The following is a 26,654-nucleotide window of genomic DNA, read 5'->3' as shown; positions in this document are numbered from 1 at the left end:
GAGGGGGAAGAAGCCAGTGTAGAGAAAAAGTAATTGAAGATTTAAGAAAAAGGGAATAATTGACGTAACAGAGACTTTGGGGAAACAAAAGGAGATAAAATCAAGTCCACAAGTGCCAGGGTTAGCCTGCAAAAAAAGGAAAGAAAGGGAGGCAAACAAACAAACAAACCCAAGCTGGTAAATCAGAGGGCAAGAACTAGACAGAATTCATCCCCATGGTTTCAGGGTGGCAGGGAAGGAAAGCAAGGAGAGAGCTGACAGGTTGCATTACTCAGAACTTTCCTCTTCTTCCAGTTTGAGTGAGATCCTGGAGCACGTAAGGTGGGAGGCAGAAAGTGGAGGGGAGACACAAGGAGGGACCCATAATCAGAAAGCAATACTTCTGAGATGATTACAGGGGTAATCATTGACACATGTCCCGGTGTAGTCATGGCTGTGGGCAATCCAGTGCCATGATGGACAATGAGGGAAGGAAATCAAATGTTTTGAATCAAGATTTGAAAACTAGAAGGACATTGATTGGACATCAATATATAGATGAGCACAGCCCACAGCCCAGTTCTGTGTTTCCAATGCTAGGATCAACACCAAGGTGAATTTAGCGAGCAGCCCAGAGCTGGGCTTGGAGGATGGAATACATCAGAACACAGATCAGACCTTACATAAAATCACTATGTGTTACTCATCCTGATTTTTTGTCTGGTACCTTTAGACTTTTCCCATTTCTGAGGGTGCCCTTTCTATCCTTTCCTTTTTGTTTTATTGATATTTTTATCCCATTCTAATATTTTTTAAGTATGTTTCTTATATAACTTTTTATTTACCATCTCTGCAAAGCCATACACTCTCAGTTGGTTGTTGAGAATTAATAGGCTTGGGGAGAAAAGAGAAAAGGGAGGAGAGAAAAATTTGTCTTAGCTCAGTTCTCCCATCCTTGGTTCATTTTAACCCTTGAAACCTCTCCATTTCCCATTGGTTTCCCCTAACGCTCCAGGGGATGAGGGAAATGGTGAATAATGGTTTTATGGGAAAATACTATTCCAACTCATCCTTTCTCACCACCTTGTCTTCCATGTTTGAATTCATCTGCCATTATTTAAAGATGATATCAATTCCATGAACTCTCTAGGGAATGCAATGTAACACAGACGTTTAAGAGAGGACCACCCTGATCTCCAGGTGAATAATCCCCCAAATCATCCCAGTAACACTTTGGGATGCCACGAGGCTCCAGAAACTAAGACTGGGTTGTGAAAACTTGCTTTTCTTCCTCTCTAGAAGCCAACAGGACTGCAGCTGTATCATTTAACTCCCCACGATGTGTCCCCAATGTGGGGAGTCACCCCCAGAAGGCCAGCTCTGACGAGGTAAGTGCAGGCCTCCCAGCCCTGGTGCTCACAGGCAAGAGCTGACATCGTGTCTCCCAGACGTGCACAATTTCCTCTTCGGGGTTGTCAATCTAGCGCCTTTTGTGACAACTAAATTTACTGGAAAAAAATTCAAATTATTTCAGCGGCAGCCAGCTTCTGAAAGTTTCCAAATATACTTTTTTAGCTCTCTATTTCCCTTAAGCCATATGATGTCATTTGCCTCTCAATCCCTGAGTGCCAAAAATTCTGCTTTCATATCTTTGAAATTTGCCAAACGAGAAAAACCACAGATCTTAGTTTGGGTTCTTATGTGCACCGCCCCCCCAAGAAAAGGCCAAAATTACTTTCTATAATTTTCAAAGTAAAAATATCAACAACAACAAAAAATCACAGCTCACAAATCCGTTAAGTCTTTTACCATGTTTCCCCCTGTTTGGGCTAATGGGCTGTCCTAATTTTATTCAGAATTTTCATTTCAATAGCTTGTCAGCTGCCTTTTCAGGATACACCTAAACCTGAAGCCCCGGACTTGACAAGTAACCGAGAGACTGATTTTCACATGCAGTACTTTGCTTTAGGATGTATTCATTAGTGATTTTTGAAGTCAGAACATTTCCCCACTGATTTGGAAGTTTCGTAGGTTCTTGCTGTGTATTTACGGAAGCTTTTTAGTTCACCTAAAAGAGAGGGGGGAAAAAGCCTTCATTCTGCTTCCCTTTCTAATTACAGTCCCATTTCCTTAGCAAGTCCTTGAAACAAGAATTCCCCAAGTCTCTAATCGTCTCTCTAGTCATAATCTCCATAATTGTGTCCCTTCCAGATCCCTTCCTGGCACAGCCCAGAAAATGATTTCCTCCATGTGGTTAAAAACCTTTCATTTGATGCCAGTGAGGACTTGTTTTCACCGCTTGCCTTCTTGGGCCTTAATGCTACATTGGATGTGACTGATCACTACAGGCGCCTTTCCAATCCCCAATGAGTGATTGTAGCCCTTGTTCCATTATCTTATTTTAGGGGCAGACTAAACTGTGCCTGACAGGATTATAACTCTGGTGTTCCACCAGGTTACTACCTCCTCTCCATTTTCTTTTACCCATTTAGTTGGTCAGTTCAAGATAAATGCATTATGAAGAGAATTACCTCTCCCTTAACTCCACATCACATAAAAAAATCAGGGTTCGCTGATTTTAATATATTCTTAGACTAGTGATTCTCAAACACAGGCAATTGTGTCCCCAACCCCACCTCCAGCCCCCAGGGGACATTGAGCAATGTCTGGAGACATTTTTTGGTGGTGATGACTTGGGGGAGGGGCTGCCACTAGCATGGAGTGGGTACAGACCAGGGATACTGCTTACCATCCTGAAGTGTACAGAACCGCCTCCAACTACAAAAAGTGATCTGGTCCCAGATGTCAATACTGAGGAGGGTGAGAAACCTCCCTGTAGAAGAACCATTACCCAACCACAATAAGCCCACAGAGATGATTTCTTAGATGTCTCTGAACACCCAGCCCCTAGAGGATGGGCATAGAAGAATTAGTTGTTGGTGAGTCTATTCACTTTAAAAACACATCTCTCACAGGAATGCTAATGATTAGCTATCTTCAATAGTAGAAAATTGTTATTGACAGTCTAACTAGAATTCTCTTTTGCTGCAGGTTAGACCCTTTCTTCCTTGCTTTGTCCTTACTGAAGAGGGAAACAGCTGCACACCCTCTCCTAGGTGAGGTATCAGCAGTCCAGACAGCCACCATTTGAACCCTGGGAAACAGAGTCAGGTCGGGAGAGGGGAGTACTTATTTTCCTGGGGATTCTATGCTATTTCCTATCTCTGTTGGGGGATTCTACCAAAGATACTCTCGGACTGACAATCAGGCTCTCTTATGCCTAGATTAAGGCCCTCTTAAATGAGAGGAAAAATCTATCCTGATCAAGTGCTGAGAAGGGTCTCTGGGGAGACGGGAGCATCTCCAGGTATGAGAAAGTCAAGGGGCCGTTGTTATGGACAAAGTCCCTAAAAGCTTTCCCAACCAGCTCCTGGGACGTATGCTCCTGAAAGAGGGGCTTCTAAGTGAAAGCATGAGTTCAAGGGCACAAGTGGCAAGATCCAGGCAGCAGGGAACAGAATTGGTGATCACCGTAGCCGGGGCTGCAGGTGGAAGACGGAGGTGAAGCGGAAATGAGGTCAGCCTCTGGGAGGAGCAGCCAGAGAGAAGCACGCAGAGCGTCCCACAGAGGCACGACTCAGCCGGACCAGGTTCTACTGCTGTCGGGTGGCTCCCTAGAAGCACTTTTTTTCATTGACTTTTTATGTTGTGAGTTCAAACTGAGCCCCATTACACAATTACCCTAGGAGCACTCGGAGGAATCGGAATCCGGCCAAATCCCAAGGGGCTACTGCCCTTGGGTGTCATGATACTTCTGCACAAACACTCGTGTGAGGACCTCTGACTTTTTAAAAAGTTGTTAAATCACCAAGTATCTCATAATGTAGAAACCTGAGTGTCTTTTTGAGTCATATGATCACTAAGTTTGTAGAATAATCTCCTTTGCTACCTACTTTAGATTATTTCCCAAACAGGAGATAAGGCTTACAAAGGTTTATTCTAATTAATCTATATAAAAATATATATAATTTAATTATACATAAAATTATATATAGCCATGTCAAGTGAACAGTTTTTTGCACCAAACACTTCACAAGACTAGCCATTAGAAAACTAGATTAGCTGGTTTGGGTTCCATGCCCTTTTACACACACTGATCATTCCTTAAAGAAGTTGTAGTGAATAATGAAAATGACTCATGCTGAGCTGCTTACTGGACTTCCCTCTACTTCCATTGCAACAATTCGTCTGGAATGAACGCATGCCTTGACTGACGATTTTACTGGGTCTTTCTTTGCATTACATTTCCTCATGTGTTTCCGAATTTTGAGTGAGAAGTTACCTGTTATTCTCTCTCATTCTCTCTCTCTACCTATCTTTTTTCTATCTCTCTTTCTCTCTCCTCCCCTCCCCGATGATTTATTGACCATCGCTCCACTCCTGTCTGGGACTTTTGTGATCACTTCTCCCTGCCTCCCTCTCAGCACACCTGTCACCACTGAAGTAGTTCTAAAAATGACATTTCTGGGCTCCTAATCTATGATGTTACTGTGGCTATCCCAGATCCAACCTCCAGTCCAACTGGCCACTCAGTTCATTCCTTAGACATACGGTAGTGCTTTTGTCCTGCTCCATCCTGCTCCTAGTACTAGGCAGTGGGTCCCAATAGGTCCTAGGCTGATCAGGTGCCATCTGTCCAGCCTCCTCTCTTGGGCCTGGGGCCTGGGGGATGGGCGGTGCCCTAGGCTTTAATCAATGAGTGTGGTTCACACGGCTTGTCTTATAAGGAATATGTTTAGATGTTACTTCCCACGAAAGTTAAACCCTCAGACATAGATCTCCTCTTCTGGCTTCTAGACCTGTAGGCCAACTCCACTTAGCACTTTAAATTGCTATTGTTTTTTAAGCCTAGCTATTTCTTCGCTATGATCCTTAAAAAAAAAAAAAAAAAAGTTTAAACTTGCATTGCTGTTTGTTTGGAAAGGCGGGGTGCTCTGAAGCATGAACCTCTATGCCACCTGGAGAGGGAGGCTTCCAATGAGTGCTTAATTTTTTATTAATAGTTATTTTTTCCTAATTAGAGGAGTAATGGATATTCATTGCAGAAAATTGGGGAAATGCTGAAACTTATAAATCCCATAGCACTGAGATAACCACTATTAATACTTTAGCATAGTTTTTTCAAACTTTTGTCTCTATACATTTACATACATGCACACACACACATACACACACACACACTGAAAAAGTTCATGCTGTACATTCAGCTTGGTTTTCTGCTTTTATGACCAATTACTGTTTTTCATGTATCCCAAATATAGTACCTACTCACTGGTAGAAAATTCAGAAAACACAGAAGTGCAGAAGTTATATTTCCTCTAATTTCACAAAAGGTAGCCACTGTGAAAACTGTACTATTTCATCCTTCACATTTAAAAAATTTGGATAATAAGGTACATAATTTTGGGGGGTTTTGGGGGTTTTCTTTTTTTTGCTATATGCGGGCCTCTCACTGTTGTGGCCTCTCCCATTGCGGAGCACAGGATCCGGAGGCTCAGCAGCCATGGCTCATGGGCCCAGCCGCTCCCCAGCATGTGGAATCTTCCCAGACCGGGGCACAAACCCGTGTCCCCTGCATCAGCAGGCGGACTCTCAACCACTGCGCCACCAGGGAAGCCCAGGTACGTAATTTTCAACTATGCTTTTTTTCACAACATTGTATTTTCATAATATTAGGAGCATTTTCCAGATCATCAATATATGGTTTGCAATGCTACACAGCTCAAGTTTTGTGCTTTTCCCTTGAATAAAGGTCAGAGTATATAACCTATGAATTTTGTACATTTTTGTAATTTTTACTTTTGAAAATGCACTCAACCCTCAAAAAAATACACATTCTCAGCTTAATATATAATAATTATTTCAATCTCAAGTGTATGATTTAAATTTTCTATGCCATTATTTATTTTTTATCTCCAAGATCTTTGAAGATTATGTTAAATACATCTACAAAAGTTTTCAATCAATTTGTTTTTTCTTCTAATAAATTTTGATTAATGTGTTTAGTTTAGGTAAATGTCTCTTTAAAAAACATTTTCATAATTAATGTATCTTTTATCAAAATAAAGGAACTTCTTTGGCTTAATGTTTTTACCTTAATTTCTGTTTGTCTGATGTTAATTCTGCCACCACATATGTGTTTTTGCTGTTGGTTCCCTGATAAATATTTGAAAAACATTTTATTTTAACTTTTTTGTTTGTTCTTTACTGAGAAGTGACTCTTGTAAGCAGGTTATAGTGAGATTTTATTTTACTTTAATCTTTGTTCTCTATTTACCATCATACATGATATTGTGGACTTATTTTGATCATTTTATCATTTTTAAGTTCTTTGGATATTATTTTTGTTTTTTTTTTGCTGTTTAGAGAACATTTTCCTGCCTTTATCTTCTTTAGTAGTGTGTAAGTATATGTTTCATTTATGAGTCTCTTAGTGGTTAGATTTACACTTTCAAAACCATTTTTCATTGGGGATTGAGTTCAATTACCTGAAATAGAAAATCATCCAGACCTGGACTTACTGTTCTCACGAAACAGGAAGTCAGGACAGTCAGAACTTGTGCAGCTGCTCCCCAGGGTCCCCCATATTTCAGGATCCTCCTCTCTCTCTCTCTGCTCCATCATCCTAAGCAGAAGCTTTCATCCCATGAAGCTGTCAATGTCCCAGAGGATGATTATATCTTTGACCTCCCATCCACATTCCAAATGGAAAGCAAAAGGAGGGAAGGGGCAAGGGAAGAAGGAGGAGGAGGAGAAGACAGAGAAGGAAAGAACAGGAGGAAGAGGCACTTGTCTGTATGTGTGGAGCAAAAGCCAGGACCTCAGTCAACTTTCTCTACTGTCTCACTGGCTAGAACTGTCACACAGCTACCTCTAGCTGCAAGGAGGCTGGGAAAGAGGATCTTATCTGGATAGTTGGCCACTCTGAACAAAACTGGGTTTTTCTTAGTAAGGAAGAAGGGAGAATATATTTTAGGCAAACAGAAATTGCTTACCCGTTATTTCTGAGGTTGTTGAAGTCAAGAGTGAAACAATGTTTTATCTGCTTGCTTCTTCTGCTCACCCCAAGTCCCAACCACAGCTCCACTCCTGCAGGACCACATTTTAATTCTGGGTATTCATGAAGTTAAACATAAATTTTAAACCTTTTTTTTCCACTAAATTATAATTTTATATTATATAACTTTTCTTTCAAAGGTTTTAAAATCATGCTAAAGTTTTGAACACTTTCAAACATTATAAATCCTTAAATTTAAAAGTATTGAGTTTCACTCTGCAGATTCTTTTAAACCAAGAAATTGCCTGTCTTATATTTTGGATTCTGGTTCTTTAATTGATTGTCTAAAATATGTGTTGAAGTGATTTTTGAAAATATGTGTATGTAGGTGGTGTACTCGGTGCTCTTCTATGTAGGAAACTCATCAAACTCAACATTCCAGAGGCTAACTTGTGCATCACATTTGAAAACAGTTGACATTAAAAAGGGCCTCAACTCATTTAGGCCCCTGATTACTCTATAGCCAATAATTAACTTGCTCTTCTTTTAAGGCCAGGCTCAAAATTGTTTAATTCCAAAAGTAAGAAAAAAATGGAATTCCAAAAGCACTGATGAAAACAGCACACATCTTAACTGAAGTTTTCTTGTAATACGGAGGCAGAAAACATATTTCATACCACTAACAAGATTTCTAAAAAGGTATTTCTTCTACTACTCTCTTTCCTTAAAGTTCCATCCTTTCTAGCAGGCCCCATCTCACTGCATATGTGATCCTGCTTGAACATCTGCCTTTCTATACCCTCCAAACTCTGTCCATATGCTTTTTATTTTATTTTTATTTTATTGAGATATAATTGACATACAACATTATATTAGTTTCAGATGCACAACATAAGATTTGATACTTGTATATATTGCAAAAACTCACCAAAATAAGTCTAATTAACTTCCAGATATACTTTTTATTTTCCATCTATTTTTTTACTTTACTCTTTTTGGTATATAGTGTATGGATTTTAACAAATACATAGAGTCGTGTCATGTTCACCCCAACCAGGAAACAGGAAACATCACCACAAATGTTTCCTCTTCGTGAGAAAATGTGCCCCTTCATGATCAAACCCTCCCTCTTCCTCTAACCTATGACAACTACTGACCTGTTCTCCCTCTCTATGGTTTTACATTTTCCAGAATATTATATAAATGGAATTATACAATAAGTAGCTATTTGAATCTGGCTTTTTTTTCATTAACGCAATGCATTTCAGATTCATTCATGTTGTCGCATGTATAAATAGTTTGTTCATTTTTATTTCTGAGTAATATTCTATCGAACGGGTATACCACAGTGTGTATATCCCATCACCAGTTTAGCAGGTGGACTTATGTCTCCAAAAAAGATGTGTTCCAGTCCTAACTCCCATTACCCATGAATGTGACCTTATTTAGAACTACAGTCTTGGCAGATGAACCAAGTTAAAATGAGACTGGACACATTAGGGTGGACCCTAAATCCAATGACTCACATCTTTATAAGAATAGGGAAAGATTACTCAGCCATAAAAAGAAACGAATTTATTTGTAGTGAGGTGGATGGACCTAGAGTCTGTCGTACAGAGTAAAGTAAGTCAGAAAGAGAAAAACAAATACCGTATGCTAACACATATATATGGAATCTAAAAAATATTTTTAAAATAGTCATGAAGAACCTAGGGGCAAGATGGGAATAAAGACGCAGACCTACTAGAGAATGGACTTGAGGATATGGGGAGGGGGAAGGGTAAGCTGGGACAAAGTGAGAGACAGGCACACAACCACTGCGCCACCAGGGAAGCCCCTAATTTATTCTTTTAATTTTGTTGATTATTTTATTATGTTTAATTTTGGTTTAACTTACTATTCTTTTTCTGGTTTCTAAAAGTAGAAGTTTAGATTATTTCAGATCTTTTTTCTTTTCTAATACAAGCATTTTAATGCTATGAATTTTCCTGTAAGCACTACTTTAGCTGCATTGCACAAATTTTGATATGTTGTAGCTTCATTTTTGTTTGGTTCAACATGTCTCCTAATTTCTCTTAAGATTCTGTCTTTGACCTATGGGTTATTTACAAATGTGCTGTATTATCTCCAAATACTTGGGAAAATGCCAGATATCTTTCTACTTTTATATCTACTTTAATTCCATCACAACCAGAAAACACATTTTGTATGATCTTGATTCCTTTACATTTTTTAAGGTGTGTTTTATTGCCCTGAACATGATTTATTTTGATGAATGTTCCAGGTGTACTTGAAAAAATGTGGATTATATGATCGTTGGGTAGAGTGTTTTATGAATATGATTTGCTAAAGTTGATAACAGTGTTTTTCAGGTTTATTTAATCTTGCTGATTTTATATCTAATTGTTTTATCAGTTACAAAAAGACTGTTGAAGTCTTCAACTATAATTGTGGATTTGTATATTGCTCTTTTCAGCTCTATCAGTTTTTGCTTCATGCATATGGAAACTCTGGTGTTAGGTGCATACACATTTAGAATTATTATGTCTTTTTGATGAATTGACTCTTTTATCATTGTGTAATGCATGTCTTTATTTTTGGTAAGTTTTCTTTCATTTGAACTCTGCTTAGTCTGACATTAATATAGCACCTCCACCTTTCTTTTGATTAGATTTTAGCTGGCATATAATTTGCCATATTTTTAATTTGTTATCTACCTATAAAATTATATTTATTATGAGTTTATTGTAGACATCAGATACTTAAAACTTGAATTTGTCTCCAATTGAACAATCACTGTTTTCTATTTGGTTTATTTAAACAATTTACATTTATTGAAATTACTGATATGTTTAAATTTAAATCCGTATTTTACTACTTCTCTCTCTCTAGTGTTCTTTGGTTTTTTGCTTGGCTCACCTCTTTTCAGTCTTCTTTTGGATTATTTTAATATTTTTAAATATTTCTTTTTAATTTATCTATTGGGTTTTGGGATATATATATATTTACTGTTTCTTTAACTGTTGCTTTTTCACAGTTCACTTAGAGTTAATATTTAATTTTAGGACCATTTTCCCTCCTTCCTCTATGTTATCTTTGTATGTATTACATTTACACACATTTAAAATCACATCATAAATATTGTAGTTTTTGCTCTTAACATTCACATATATTTTTAAAACTCAAAATAAGAATAATAGTCTATTATATTTACCTAGATATTTACCAGTTCTGTTGCTCTCTTCATCCACTTTTGATGGGTCAATCTTTCCTGTAATGTCATTTCCTTTCACCCTAAACAAATTCCTTTAGCTGTTGAAAATATCTTTATTTCACCTTTAGTCCTGAAGGAGTTTGTTCCTGACTACAAAATTCCAGGTTGAAAGGGTATTTTTTGTTTATTTGTTTTGCTTACACTTTAGAGATGTTGTTCCACTGCCTTCTGGTCTCCAAGGTTTCTGATGAGAAATCTGCAATCAAATTACCTCCTATATGCAATGTGTTTTGTTTTTTTTTTCTGGCTGCTTTCAAGATTTTTTCTTTATCTTTGGTATTCAGCAGTTTGAGTATGATATGTCTAGGCCTGCATTTCATTGAGTTTATCTCATTTCATGTGTATTAAGATATCTTAATCTGTTAATTTATATCTTTCACCAAATTTGGAAGTTTTCAATCATAACTTTTTTCAAATACTTTTTTCCTGCACTTTTATTGCACTCTTTTTTCTCTCAGGGACTTCAATGATATAAATATTAAAGGTTTTGATATCGTCCTACATATCTCTGAGCCTCTTTTCAATTTTTTTCTTCTCTGCTCTTCAGTTGGATAATTTCATTCTATTGTCATGTTCACTGATTCTTTTTCTGACATTTCCATCATTCCTTTGAGGCCATAAAATACTTTTGTTTCAGATATTATACATTTTTATCCTGAAATTTTCATTTGATTACTTTTTAATTATTTCTCTTTTTCTGCTAAGAACTTCTACCTTTCCATTCATTTCAGAAGTGTTTGCCTTTACCTCATGATGCATGGTTATAAAAGCTGTTTTAAATTTTTTATTTGACAATTCCAACACAAGAGTATTTTCAAAATTGAGTCTATTGATTGTCTATTCTCATGAGAACTGATCAAATTTTCTTGGTTCTTTGTATGTCAAGTGATCCTGTATTGTTTTCTGGACATATTGGATATAATGTTATGAGACTCTGGATCCTGTTAAAATCCTCCAGAGAACGTTGTGCCATTTTTTTTTTTTTTGTAGTTTGTTTCTGAAGTCAATCAATTCAGTTAAGTTCAGATTGCAAGTTCAGTATCATCTGCTGTGGGTGACAGTCCCAATGTCAGTTTAGTTTGCAAAGTGTTTTCTCTGCTTCTTTGTTGTTGTTGTTTTTTCTGCATATACAACTCAGGTATGATTCCAGGACTTGAGTTGTTTCATTCCCTATAATTAGAGTATACTCTTCTCTAAATGTCTTCTTTCAAAGAGTCGTCAACTCTCTGGTTCCCAGAGGCCCATTATACCAGATCCTCCAGCCAGAAAGATGAGTTACTTTTTAAGTCTCATGGTGTTGCACTGTTTCGTGCAATGGGGATCACCCTTGGGATGAAGGAATAAGAGTAAGGAGAAAGAACGAATAGAAGATTCTAACCTACACACTATCCAGGCCACTGGGGCCCCTTTTTCCAGTTCCTCTACCATGGAGATGAGTTACCTCTTGGGGTTTAGATACTCCACCAGCATCACTTCTAATAGTGCAGTGCCATGCCTGGGGCTGGCCTCAGGCATGGCCAGGAAATAAAGAAGAAAAACAACAAAACAGAGATCTCATCCCACATTCTCTTTCAGAGTCCTCTTTTCCTGGTCTTCTGACCAGGGGGTTCTGCTCTTCATACCTGTTGCATAGTTCCACCTCTCAGAGAGCTAGCTTTTCATGAATCACAACTGAGACATATGGTGGGGGGTGGGAATAGGAAACTTATCAATACTGGCTGTTCAAGTTTTGACTCCCCTCCCCTGCCTGACTGCTATTACTTTTCTGAGTCTTCAAGTAGTTGCCTTTTGTATCCTGTCCAGAGGGTTGAGTTTTTATAAGTGGGATAGAGGAGAAGTAGTAGGCTGACTTCACCTTGTTCGATACTAGAAGTCTGTCATATGCTCATTATGTAGAACAATTTGTCTATTGACTTCTTCCATTTTTATTTTTTACTTATCACCTGACAGACATTTTTTTTATTCTGTCACAACATTTATTATACTGAAGTTAAGAGAAAGTAATGTTCCTTCAAGAATTATACCTACCTACCCACAGTGGGCTTTTGATTTTCCAGTTTGTTAATGACGTCTTATATTACAATCTTTGTAAAGTTAAATTAACACAGTCTTTATGATATGTGTCCATCATTCAACCTCCTGGTAAAGGAGGTTCAATAGCCCACCAGAATAACACTGAAACTACAAAACTTTAAGCCAGCTATCTGCTCTTAAGTTAGAATTGTTTCACACAGCTAAAGGATCAGTATTCTATAATAATATGTCTCTTCCTGTCCTATGAGTGTGTGATTAGAAAGGCACCATATGGTAGCAGTCTGTGTTTTATATATAAATGGGGCAGGGGAAGGAGGAGTGAGAGAGAAGGGTAGTTTTGATTGTTAACCAAGAATGATAGGAAAAACGAAGATGAGTTCGATTTCTCTAACAAACAAAACACCTACTAGGCAAGGAAGGCTGTGTGCTGCATGCTGGAGGAGATTCAAAAAATGTGTAAGACAAGTTTCCCTATTTCCTAGGAGTTTGGTAGGACAGATAACTTGTACACAATTGTTTTAAAATACGTTGGAGTGTGATAATGCCAAGTGGTCAGTATTAACCATAATGGGCGTTCTGAAATGGAAGGGAGAATGGGATAATCAACATAGACTTCATGGAAGAGATGGAATCCTTCAAGGAAAGGTGAGACTGTGGAATGCAATGATTGGGAGAAATGCAGAAAGACCAGAGAGTAGAGTAATGGTAGCAGAAAAATATAAAGCATAGAAAGGAAATATCACACATTTCAGTTTTTAGCTGAGTGGTAGGAAGTAAAACTGAAAAAGTAGACTGGGACCAGTTCATCAAGGGTACTAAAAGCTAAGGCAGATTTTAACCTTGAGAGTTAATGAAGAGCCATCACTGAAGGTCGTGGAGCAGGAAGGGTAGCATAACCAGAGCTTTCCTTTTGGGAGACCCATGTGCAGTGTGTGAACGATGGTGACGCTTGAGTAGGGAGGGACATGGAGGAAAGGACATCAGCATCATTACTACAATGATCAGGACAGGAGGTATCAAGTGCCCGATTAGGGTAATGAAAATGGGAATGGAATGGAAAGAAAGTAGATTAAAGGTATGATCAAGGATGGTCCTGAGGGCCTTGGAAAGAAGGAACACAGAGGAGTGATAAGTTGGGGAGAAACGTAGGCAAGTTCAGTTAGAAATATGGGTTTGAGTTGCTCAGAAGACAACTTTTTAGAGATGCTCATGAGGCAGGTAGGAAGAAGGCTCTGAAGCATGGGAGAGGTGTCAGCTCTGGAGATGGGGAGGTAAATGGTGAGATCATAGTGTGGATGGAATTGCCAAGGGGGAGCAAAAAAAGGAAGAAGATAAAGCCATGGGAGATAACCAACTTTCTAAGGCAGGAGGTAGAGAAGAAAGAGAGAGAAGCTTTGAAAAGAGGGAAAGGACAGTTTTCGGGAGGAGTGACAGTGTTGCAGGGAGTTAAGGAAGAGAGACATTGAAACAGTTTGCAATTAAAAAAGACCAATGGTGGGAGACTTCCCTGGTGGCACAGTGGTTAAGAATCCACCTGCCAATGCAGGGGACACGGGTTCGAGCCCTGGTCCGGGAAGATCCCACATGCCGCGGAGTAACTGAGCCCGTGCACCACAACTACTGAGCCTGCGCTCTAGAGCCCATGAGCCATAACTACCGAGCCCGCGTGCCACAACTACTGAGGTCCCCGCGCCTACAGCCCGTGCTCTGCAACAAGAGAAGCCACCGCAATGAGAAGCCCGTGAACCGCAACGAAGAGTAGCCCCCGCTCGCCACAACTAGAGAAAGCCCATGCGCAGCAACGAAGACCCAACTCAGCCTAATTAAGTAATTAATTAATTATTTTTAAAATAGACCAATGGTGATCTGTACAGGAGCAGTTTCAATAGAGTAGGGAAGGCAGAAGCCAAGCGTTAAGAAGCGAAGGGCTGTGACTAAGGGGGCACAGAGGATGTATCTTTTTTGAAGGAGTCTAGTACTGAGTTCCACGGACCAACTAGAAAGGAATCTGACCTCTAATGGGTAGACGTAATCAGGAAGAAAATTGGGCACGAACAATTTGAGGGAGGCAATTGTCCAGCGTTGTCAGATGTTTTTGATAATTAAGACCAAAAATGATGTGAAAAACAAGAAATGATGGAGTCAGGCAAAAGAAGTCTTCCTTGTACAGAGTGATATGAATTTTCTTTTCTCCAAAAGTCTCTCTCCTCTCCTTTCAGAAAAAAGATTTGTTCCCCTGCCCCCTGTCTTTGTTGAGTTGATGTTGCCACAGAAGGCAAGAGAATGACGTCACATTCCAAGGGTGCAGACTACAGGAAAGAACATGCTCTTTCCTAGCAGCTGGAGGGCAAAAAAGAGAAAGAAAAAGGAAAAGGAAAGCAATGATCTGGGAGGATTTGATGGCAAGCAGATGTACCGCTCTGGCCTAACATTCAGACTTGATGCCAAACTATCGCTACAGCGGCCTGTCTGCGTGGGAGTTTCCCACGGGAAGTTAGCTATCTCCTTCTTCTCCAGTCTGCTCCACTCCCCGGTTCATTCTGCTCTCAGCACCTCCTCTTTGCCCTTCTTTTCTCACAGCCACCACCTGCTCCCTTACGACAGTGAGGAATGCAGCAGAAAGAGCAAGGCATCGCAGAGAGATGAGTGACAGGCGACTCTTCCTGCCTCAGACATTAACTGGGGAACACGGACCTCAGGACCCCACTCTGACACTGAGTGAGAATGTACCTACATCACTTGCTGCCCTGAGGCTTTATCAAGTTGTGAAAGGCGGACTGGGGGAAAGTTGGAAGTTCTACAGCACATGGTTTCCAGGACCCTCCCCCGAGCTTTCACTCTGGAATGGATTACATCGAAATTTTAGGGAGGTACTACAGTGCCCTGTTGTAAAACAGCCCTGAAGTTACTTAACACCTATCTGTAAAAACTTCAATGAAATGGGAAGTAAATAAATGGTGACATTGGTCTCACCCAGTCTTCTTAGACGCTTTCTCCAGGACACAGCGGGGCTCACGTGCAAATGCATCCCCTCTGAGACTGACAAATGGTACTTTCTGCAGGACCTTCTAAATCTAGGAATCGTTAAGGGGCAAGTTCTCATGGGAAACGCTGGACTGGTGAAGTGGTACTTACGCCTCTCTCCCTCTTTCTTTCTTTCTCTCTCTCCTCCTTTTATAGGGACATTTTAGATGATGAGATTTTGGACCAGAAATGCCCTTGACTGCGGAAGGGTGCAGAGAGATGGGGGAAGAGGAGGGGGGACTGGGTCAGTGTGGAGAGGAGGAAACGGCTAGTGGCTCACGACCTGCTCTTCCTCAGCTTAAAGCGAGAGGTTCCATTCACTAGACTGGACAAAAAAGGGTAGAGATTGGAGACAAACTGTTTGACCAAAGCTCCCCTTTCTTCCCTTGTATGAACACCTCTCAGCAACCCAAGGAAGGGGTCAGCCGCTAGACAGGGTGCCCTCACAGCCAAGGATGAAGCCCTCCCCTACTGCCCCGCAGTGCATGGACCCCTCAAAGGCCTTCATGTGGTCGTCAGGAGGGAGTCGGGGATGCAGGCAACACAGGAAATTAGCCGTGTGCCAGGGCTCACCGTTAAGGGAAGAGCAGGAACAGGGAAGTGAATTATGTAACCCATAGGCTCCACTGTCAATGAGGGAGCAGAACTGTGTTCTTCCAGACTTGGACCACAGGAGGAGCTCACAGGGGACGACTTGCTGTTGCTGTGCGCCGGTGCCAGCGGCTGAGCTGGGATGGGAGACCCAGCCCTGCTGTCCTGGGCCCCGCGCAGGGTGCTGAGGAGGCCCGACTGCCCACGGTTGCACTCAGACAAGCCTCAAAGGACATACAAATCTGTTATTAAACATCCCTATGCTAACAGTGTGAGCCTGTATTTATCCAGCACTCTGCCAAGAGCCCAAGCCTTTATCCAGGGGACCAGAACAGTTGATCTGAACACCTTTGAACAGAGGGAAACTGCACAAATGGGAGAAACAGGAATAGAAAAGCAAACTATACCTCTCATGTGCTAACCTTGGCCCAGAAAGGACGTAATGTGTAAAGGGGAATTGTCAAGAGAAACATTGCAATCTCTTCAGCAGTCAATGTACCTTTAATTTCAAAAGTACAACTGAGTACCATTTTCTAGACAGATGATTCCCCCCTTCATATGCCTTGCCGTTCTTTGGAAAGCTTCTGTTATTTCTCTTCCATCTGTTATTTTCATTTATTTCAGCTAGATTTTTCCAAATTGGAGGATCTTATTTTGGGAATGATATATCCCAGAGATGTTACCCCATTTAAAAAGAAAGATTGTTTTCCTCAACTTGGAAGAGTATATTCTGGGTCGAGGGGCAGGTATGTTTTCTAGGTTCAGAGATCGACAGTCTTCTCTTCAGAAACATGCTGCTGGAGCTCCTAACAGAGCCCCAGGGAAGCGGGGCTGGGGGCTTGTGCGTATTTGACCATCTTTATGCTGCCCCTGGGTAAGGGTCTCTCCCAGAGCGTCAAGCCCCCTTGAGGAAGGCCTTCCATCAGGCTCAATGCTCCCCCCCTCCTAGGTTTTCACACCCAAAGGAACTGAAATAGAAATAAGAGTGTATCTGTGCTATATCCAAGGAGCCAGCTTTCTCTGAAGGACCGGAACTTTCATGAGAGAAGCAGGGAAGAGGAAAAGGTGGGGAAAAGCATGTATCTACTTGGAGCCTGATGGTCAGAGGTAGAAAAGGATGTGAGAGCAAAGGAGGGGATGGAATTAAGAGATTCCTCAAATTCGCTTCACAACCCAAGGAGAAGGAAGAAGATACCAAGATTTCCTACCTATAAGTGACATTTGCACTTTGAGTCTTCTCCAAGATGTTAAAATGTGAAATATGTGAAATTTATCACAGGACACTTCTCTCAGATTACTTTCTGAAGCCTCATCCCCCATCCACGCATAACGTACTTTGGGCTCCAACCACGATGGATTACCACTGATTCCCAATGTGCCACGCGCCTCCCTGGAAACGTGCTTCTGTGTGTGATGAGTTGGCCTGCGTGCCATGTGCTCTTCTCTGTGCCTGGCAGACTCCTGCTCATGGCCTCCAAACCAACAGAAATGTCATCTTCTCTGTGAAACCTTCTCAGTCTCCCAATCCACGGCTGTTACAGGTTCCCCCAGCTGTTTTCCGTAGACACAACTCACATCTCACTTGTGGCACTTATGACATTTTATCTTAACTGCTTTCCCCTCTGGACTGTGTTACATCTGGGTGTTCCATCCATGTTTGCAGGTGGCGGGGTGAATGGAGGTAAACCACGGTGGGTGAACGTGCATTGCGGTAAGGAATAACACAGCCTAGAGCCAAGGAGGGCCAAAAGCAAGTTGACTTGATCAGCTTTCTCACAGGGTGTTATTTTAGTGACAGTGTCTGCAGACATTCTCATTAAATGTCTCTGTGGTCCTCACTGCAACTTGGTAGGAAAATCATAGGACTCAGACCCAAGAGACATCAGTTCTAATATCACTTCTGCTGTTAACTAGTGGAGTGTTGTCCTAAAATCTACTCGCTGTCAGTTTCCTCAGCTGTCAAAGTCATTGGTGTTATTTTTTCCTTTACCTTATCTCACATGTTTTGAGGTTAAAAAAATAAAAACAAAAAGAACTAATAGATGTGACGGTGTCTAATGGTTGTGTAGGGAAATGATAGTCTCATTGAATTTCCTTAAATTTTGCTTCCTTTTCTCAGATCACCAAGCTTCTCCTACAAATGTGCCAACAATAAGATAATAATAATACTACTAATAAAATGTAAAACATTTCATTGTAGCTCAAAAGCTCTTGCTTTTGTTTTTCACTTGTATGTTGTAGGTATAAAGAACTTTCACAGTACATTGTTTAGAAAAGGGCATATTAGCATATGAAATAAAATCCTATCACTCTAAGGTGTGCTTTTAAAAGAACAATGAACTTCATAGTTGGGAAGGGGAGGAGCTGGAAATCTACTAGCCCAACTTTCTGTTCTATGATGAGGAAATCTGGGCCAGTAGAGGTCACATGGGGTGTGTGAATTAGAGACAAGCCTGAGATTCAAACCCAGGTTGTCCATTGCCTGTCTGTGTTCCATGGCCCACAGTGGGCCAAGGGAAGTGCCCAGGAAAAGGGGCATCAGAAGTACCTCCCAAACCAGATGGGCTGGGGACTTGCTGGGCCAGCCTGCAGCCAGGCAGGCATTGGACAGGGGTGCCACTGTCTTTGGTCCCCCTTCCCCCCTCTGATTCAGCACACTGGCCTCCATCCCCGTCCTCTGCCAGGAACACCCACCCTTCACCAGCCCATGTCCATATGATCGGCTCTTTGACATCCTTCAAGTCTTTGCTTCAATGTCACCTTCTCACTGAGAACGTCCTTGACCCTTTTTAAACTGCACCCCCTCCCCCAGCTCTTGTTCTTCCATTACCAGCTTTACTTTTCTCTGTAGCATTTTATTTCTTTGTTTGTTAATTGTCTGCCTCTCTTCTTCACAGGTAAGCTCCACGAGGACAGAGATACTTGTCTATTTTGTTTACTACCACAACTCCAGTGCCTGGAACCGTGCCTGCATTGACTCAACAATATTTGTTGAGTGGATGAATAAATGAAGGATGGCCTGCAGCAGTGAGAGTGCCTAATTCCTCCTTGGTGTCCTCTCTTTGTAGGTAAGAACTTTGTCACTGGACACCTAGAGGGCTCCTTTGTTCCCAACTGGCACTTCAACCAAAACTGAGACTTGACTTATGTGAAGCTCAGAGAACCTATCTTTGGAAAACTGCCACCATTTCCTGTTACCTGATAGGAAGGCAGCCTTTAGATTACTGAAGTTAACCACAACAGCTTAACCTTTCCTGAACACCACATCCCAATTTAATGACTTAGATGGGGTTCCAGGATCTTATAGGCTTTAGTTCTTGCTAAGGGCAGAGAGATTGATTTGAATTTGAACCTAAAGGCATCAAAATGGAGGTGAGGAACCAGAATTTGCCTTCAGAAAGGGAAGAATGCCTCTACTTACACTTACCTAATTTAAAGCAGAGTTTAATGTGCCCAATTTGCCCTCAGTGTCTCTGTGTTATCCTGTGCGATAAGCGTTTTGGAAGTATATCCAGTCTTCTTTAGGTCACTGCAGCAACTCAGGAGATCAGCGCCTCCTAAATCTCTTTGTCCTGAAACCCCTCATATGTCCCAGCATCCCAAACTCACAAGTAAAGTATTGGAAAACAGCTTTGCTGCTAAGAACAGAAGCAATAACCCATTTTCTTTGCTTTGACCCATGACGTATCAATTGATTTAAACGTATGATTAAATTAATCTGGTATATTGGGTTGGCCAAAAAGTTCATTCAGTTTTAAGTAAAAATAAAAGACACACATTTCGTTATCACCAAGAACTTTATTGAACAACGTATTCGTTAACCGAATGAATGTTTTGGCCAACCCAATACTTCAAATGCTTTAATACTGGTAACGTTTGTCCACACTTAACGAAACATACATTGGAGGCTATTTTTCCAGTAACGGTGATGGATTTGCCCTCCACCAGTACTTTTTAATTTATCTTCCAGCAGCAGAGCTCTTTTATTCAAACAGAAGCGTACATAGTAGTCTGATACATAAAGTACACACATCAGATAAGATGTGATCTACTATGAGAAAAGCAGGTAGGGGGATCAGGAACAATCTCATACTCCTTGGCAGCACGTGAGAGACCTCTGCGGAATCCTGGGGCTCTGGGAGCATAGTTGGCAAACACTTGCACCGAGGCATTCAGACTCAGGTCACAACAAAACAGACCAAGGCATACACAAGTGAGGAGTAAACTTAGAGTCAAGGTAATAAGGAACAAAACTTAATTATGCACAGACAATATACACCTCATGAGAGCCACATACTAACCATCTGAGCCCTTAGTCAAAGGAACATGTTTATAACGCATATGCATTAGTTATAAAATAAAACTGAAAGATAAATCGGGCCTTTTCAAGAGAGAAAATATTTTGCTAAAAATACCAATAGCAATAAAACCCATCAATAAGAACAGCCAATTGCCAATACTGGCAGCTCCTGACTCAGAGCTGTTTGGAGTCCTACTGTTCCAGGCTCTTCCAACCTTGACCATTCAAAAAAACTCTAAAGGGTTTCCCACAAACCAGCCTGGAGTGGGCTGTTCGGAGTGGTCAACCCTTGCTCTATGGGCAACCAGAGTTTAGACACACATAACAGTTCTGATTTCCACGTGTGGGAACAATCAAGCCCTAAATGAATGAGCAGGAGAAACTTCTATTTGTTTTAGAATTGCTCTTAATATTCTCCATAGTAAATGTAGTCAAGTAGGCACCTCACCCTGACTGCTCTAAGCTGCAGGTACCTTTCGGGCACTGTTAAATCACAAACGCTATGAGAATTAGAAAATTGAGGCAAAACAAACTACTTGTTAAACTTGCCATTAGGATGGGGAATGGTTTCCTCCACTATGATGAGTCACTTTTGTGTAAGGTGTTTTTTGAAAAAAACTGTCATGCCAAAGATAAATGAGGAAAATAAAGAGAACCCACCTCAAGCCCATAAAAGACCTACACTACTCTGGATTCTATTGTGGTGCTTTTATATTTTCATGCATAAAATCTAATTAGCTGCACAATGCATACTAAATATAATACACTGATATGTGGCTTTCTCTATACGCAAGTTGAGATACAGATTGCCCAGTAAGGTATTACAAATCTAGGACTTTAGTTCTCCATTAGATCTGAATTATCTACGGTTAGGTGTGGTTGTATATGACCTAAAATAAATAAATAAATAACAGTGGCTTAAAAGAGATAAAAGTTCTTTTCTTCCTCATGCAAATGAAGCCCAGAGGTAAGCTGGGCAGGGCTGGTTTGACACCCATGGTCCTTTCAGCTCATGTTTCTTACTCCTCATCCTCAGAATCCAAGATGACAGGGTCCATCTTCTAGGCAGCAGAATGGACAGGGATGAAGAAGCAGAGAGCAAGGGTGTGTGCCAGCTGTCTCTTCAGAATGTTTTCCAAAACCTGCCATGGAAACTTCTGTTTTCATGCTGTTGGCATGATCCCTGATCTGCAATTGTGAAATATCACCACTGGTGTTTAACTCCAGGGCACTGCCTTACCCTACTGGAAACATTACAGAAATTTTAAAATCAGAAAAATTCTGAACTCTGAAACACATCTGGCATGAAGGTTTTTCAGAAAAGGGATTATGGAGAAATAATTGACAAATTTCCATTTAAAAGTCTAGTGGGGAATAAAAATAATACCATTACTAATATGATCTATTACTTTACTATTCTCAGCGTTTCCATCCCACCTTCAAAGTATGCATGGTGGTAATACATGTGAAGTCTCAAACTTCTTTCCAGACCAGCATTTCTCAAATATAGCATCCCATCCTGGATGCGTCCCTGTCATGACAGAGGGCCATCCTGACTGATTAGTTGTAGGGTGTGCCACCCATACTATGAGTGGGTGTCCCCCAGGAAGTTTTGACAATTTGATGACTAAAAGCATATCTTCTGAAAAGGAGATTGCAGTATGGAAGCAGAATATCCCTGTGTTCCTGTAGAACTATTTAGGGATTCCCTTCAATTATATCAAAATGAAGGAAACATCTTTTCCTAGAATAGGGAGCTGAGATGTCAATGAAGACCTAAATTTTAATAATGTCAATAAAGGCCCCATGCTGTACGTGTTTTTTATTTAGAATAAGATATTTTATTTTTTGAGCATCTCAGAGAGTTCACTGAAGCAGGTCTGAGAGGCCCTCACGAGGCAGCCATTTCCAGCATCTGGTTTTAAGGGTTTTACTTAACCTACTATTTTAGTTTACTATTTTACTATTTATTTTACTTAACCTAACCTACTGTTTTCTGTAGGTTACTTCCCAACCTTCAGTTAAAGGTCCCAGAAGTACGGCTCAGCCTGAGAATTCAGCTCTGAGGGTGTGGGTTACGACCAGCACAAAGGAAAATGGCAGGCTGGGGTGCTGAACCCCAGGCCGAGCTGGTCAGTGTCGACAGGGGGGTTTTCAGGAACATGAAAGCCTTCTTCAGAGAGTCCCAGGAACACCTAGGAAAACACCTACTAAACACTAGTTGTTATCTAGGTGATGGAGGAAAATATAAATGTACTGGGGTGTCCCTGCTGAGGTGGAAATTGGTTACACGTCTTGGTGGAATTTGATAAACCAGTTGGTAAATGGCCCCTCCTGAGTGTCTGCACAGGAGTCGATTTGCAGACAAAACAATAAAGAGAATCAGGTACGTGGTGCTTGGCCTGGCCCAAGAGACCAAGGCTGACCCCTGGGCAGAAAACGTCATCCCCACTGCTACACAGAACATAGGGACCTTCCTGTGCCACGTGTGTGTGGCATGTGTGGCTATGGGCAGTGCAGACATTTGAGGGCCTCAAAGAGTCTGAGCCCCAATATGGCCCCCTACACAGCTTCACCAATTCCACAAAAGCACAGGCAGGGAGATATGATGGGCAGCTCCCTTCCAGAGGAGGCATTTCCAAGGGCCCAAGAACGTGAAGAAGAGACTCAGTGAGGAATGCTGCGGTCCTTCGTCAGCCAGCGGAATCCACACCAAGCCACTTGCATGGCCTCATCTGAAGCCTAGCAGGGCCCAGGGACTGTTAAGTTCACCAAAGATGGAAGATTGGTCCCTAGTGGCCAGGAACGCACAGTCCAGAAGTAGAGGAAACGTGCGAATGGTTGCAGAACCGCATAAAGTGCTCAGCGAGGTAAATATAAAACACTGTGAGCACAGAGAGGGAGGTGCAATGGACAGCATGTAAGTTAGGAGATCAGAGGAGGCCTCAAGACAATATTTGAAAGTACGGAGAAACTACAAACAAAGGGAAGGTGTCTCTGATGGGGGAACAGTGTGTCCCCAGGGCACGAGGTCTGACAGAGCCTAAAAGTAGCTGGAAGGAGCTCACTGTCACCAGGACCTGGGGTGGCCGTGGACCAGCTACTGAGTGGCTGTTATCGTGATCACCATCCCAGTTTAGAAAGAGAACTCCTGTAGCAGAGTAGTGGGAATACAGGAGAATGTCCAGCAGGAGACAAGTTAGAAAACCATTTCAGGGCACACACAGGTAAGAGTCAAGGGCTGACCTAAGGGTGACCGCCTTCTTGTTTTAAGACACAAAATAGATAAAAAAAAAAAAAACAAGGTCCTACTGTACAGCACAGGGAACTCTAGTCAGTATCCTGTGATAAATCATAATGGAAAAAATATGAAAAAGAATATATATATATATATATATATGTGTGTGTGTATAACGGAATCACTTTGCTGTACAACAGAAATTAACACAACACTATAAATCAACTATATTTCAATAAAATAAAAACATTTTTTTAAAATGAAAAACAAAACGAAAGACACAAAATAGAGACCATTTCCTATAGGTTACATCCCCACACCTCCTTCTCCCAGGGAACTGCTAGGCTGCGCCATAAAAACATTTGTTTTCCTAAATTTGAAAAACATTATGTGAATGATCTGTCCTAACAATCTATCATTTTCATAAAGGTTTGGAGTCAGATGGGGCCAGGGGGCTCGCTGCTAACCCCAGTGGACAGATCTCCTTACAGATTAAGTTTTCTGTTGAAAGACCATTTAAAGAAACTGAAATTCACGGTAAGGAAGAATGTTTTGCTTAACAGTTTGAAGCTTCCTATGGGCCTTCCTGAGTCATTAACTGACTCATTCCACCTGCTCAATTTTATTATTAATTCAAAAAAAAAAGCCTGATAACAATAGAGTCAAAATTATGCTACATGTTTTGATTTCTTTCCTCCCATTGCATAATTCTCTCGTTTTGCCCACATTTTGGCAGTTACTCTCGCTATCCATGCAGCAATGAGAAACATTCTTTTAAAAATATTTCCAACCCCCTCACATTCACATGAAATGGTTTCAATTCTAACTTTGTTTCAGTTCTTATATAAGATCCATTGCTGTCTAATATTAGATCATTGTATTATACATGACTAACTTCTACTGCATAGTGGGAGTTTGAACGCTTCTGATTTGAGCACTTCTCTAAAGCCAAAAAATAAAAGCATTTTTAAATGTGAATAATCAACTCTGATTTAATAATTTAATTATTTGTTAGATGTCAATTTCTTTTTTAACTTAAAATTTGGTCACTTTGAAAATAAATAGGTTTGTTGTAATTATTCATATAAGCATGAGTGGTTGTGCGTTTATGCTATAAATCTAGAAATCTGACCATCTGATTCATGCTCATCATTCAGTAAAACTGAAATAAGAAGCCCTAGTTGCCCTCACCTTTCCTTCAGGTGTGAACTTTGAGAGTAGCTAAGTAATCTAAAAACAATCACAAAGCTGCAGAGACATTCCACCTGAGTGAATGTTTTCTCTTAGCCTTCAAAATTTGGATGGAAACTGTCTTGACACTGAACATTGACTACTACCTTGGAACCAAACGTGTGAAATAATCTTTGTCACTAATTTTGCCAAGTCCATATCAAATTGTCATAGTGGAAATAGTTTGAAAGATTATATAGAGGTTTAAAGTGAACTCTGAAGTGAGATAATTCCTTTAAGAAAATGGATCTGATTTCCTTTCACATAGGTTTAGAAGAGAGATGAAGAACAGCAATGTGGAGAGCTGGGGAGAGAAGATGAGGTAGATTCTTCTTCCCCTGCTGTGTTGAGTTTGGTGTAGCTGGCAGTCCTCAGACGCTACGACTTCCTCCTGACGAGACTTGCCATTTGCACATGAGGGCCCTAGACCCCCACCTGGACTCAGCTTCCTTACCCCATGAGAGTAAACAACTGCAGTTAAGCCAAATATAACAAACCTTCAAAAATGTGTTTCTCTTACACAAGGTCCTAGTATAAAAATTTCAACATGGTTTTGAGGCATCTTCAACATCTCTACTCCAATTGAAAAGGACTGCATTTCAGCCTTCACTTGTGGAGTGGCTCAAGCGGAGTGGGAGGGTGAAGGTGGCAGGAAGCAAAGAGAAACTCTGCTCTAAAATCTTGGGGAAGGTAAATAAAGATGAGGAAAAGTAAACTCATGCTTAGAACCACACTCTCATGATAGCTATGAGAAAGAAAGATTAAAATGGGTACAGAACTAAAGCTTTTTCCAGCTCAAGCTGTATCTTGGGAGAATTTTAGAGTTTGGAAGGACCCAGGGGGCAAGACTAGGAAAACATCCCAAGAATGTCAGATAGGTGTTGAGTCTCTTGTAAAAGGACTGGATAGAAAAAAGCAAACGTATCTTAATTATATACATTTTTGAAAACAAAAAAAGCAAATCAAATTACAGTGATCTCCTTGAAAAATCCTGGGAAGTGTCTAGCAGACAAGAGATGGTGAAAAGGAAATGTATGAGTTGGTATTTTTGTCACTTTATGTATGAGGACACTGAAGTTTAGAAAGGTTAGGACACAGAGTCATCCATCTACTGTATGTGTAAAATGGCATTTAGGTTCTCTTTTGTAGTTTGCTGTTTTATTCAAGTAGAAACAACAAAGATTTTCATAGGTATGTGACTGACCAGGGTTCTTTAAATCCTATTTTCTGCCCAAGACCTAACATTCTCATCCTTCAACTTCTCTTCCCAGTAGAAATTCAGATCCTTAACCCAGGTTTGGGGAGGGACCACACTTCACTCAATTTTTAACCAAAAACAACTCTATTAAAGGAGTTTAATTATTAATAACTAGTTACTATTATCGTCATCTTGATCATTAAAAGAATTTCTGGAAGCAAGTAGGGCAACAATTATTATTTCCAACATCCAGATGAGGCAACTGAAACTTCAAGGGTCTGGTGATTGCTTAAGATCATATAATTTATAGAGAATGGACCAAAGCCCAAATTATGGTTCTTTGCTTGCTTGTTTGTTTCCAGATCTCAGGTCTCTCTCCCAAATGCCTAATGGATAATTTAGAGTGCGATTTATAAAAATACAAACCTATAGTAGAGTCAGGTACCTCACTAATGAATTTCTATACATACTTAATTTCTGGGGAATATAACTCTGCTTATGTTTTTGTTTCTTTTTTTTGTATTTTTCCTCCTGCATCTATAATTGATGCCTTTGAACTTTAAGAAAGATGCTCCAGAGGGAACTATGACAAGCTTACGGATATCAGGAAACTTTGTACAAAAGTACCTTTGGCATCTCTCCAGCCTTGAGTTTCTCTTCAAATGGGGCAATCTTTTATTGCCTATTAGGTAAAAAGACAAATGAATACATTTAGCCTTAATAGCATTC

Source organism: Mesoplodon densirostris, chromosome 12, assembly GCF_025265405.1.
Source record: "Mesoplodon densirostris isolate mMesDen1 chromosome 12, mMesDen1 primary haplotype, whole genome shotgun sequence".
Taxonomy (NCBI): domain Eukaryota; kingdom Metazoa; phylum Chordata; class Mammalia; order Artiodactyla; family Ziphiidae; genus Mesoplodon; species Mesoplodon densirostris.
Note: the sequence above shows the minus strand (reverse complement) of the source record.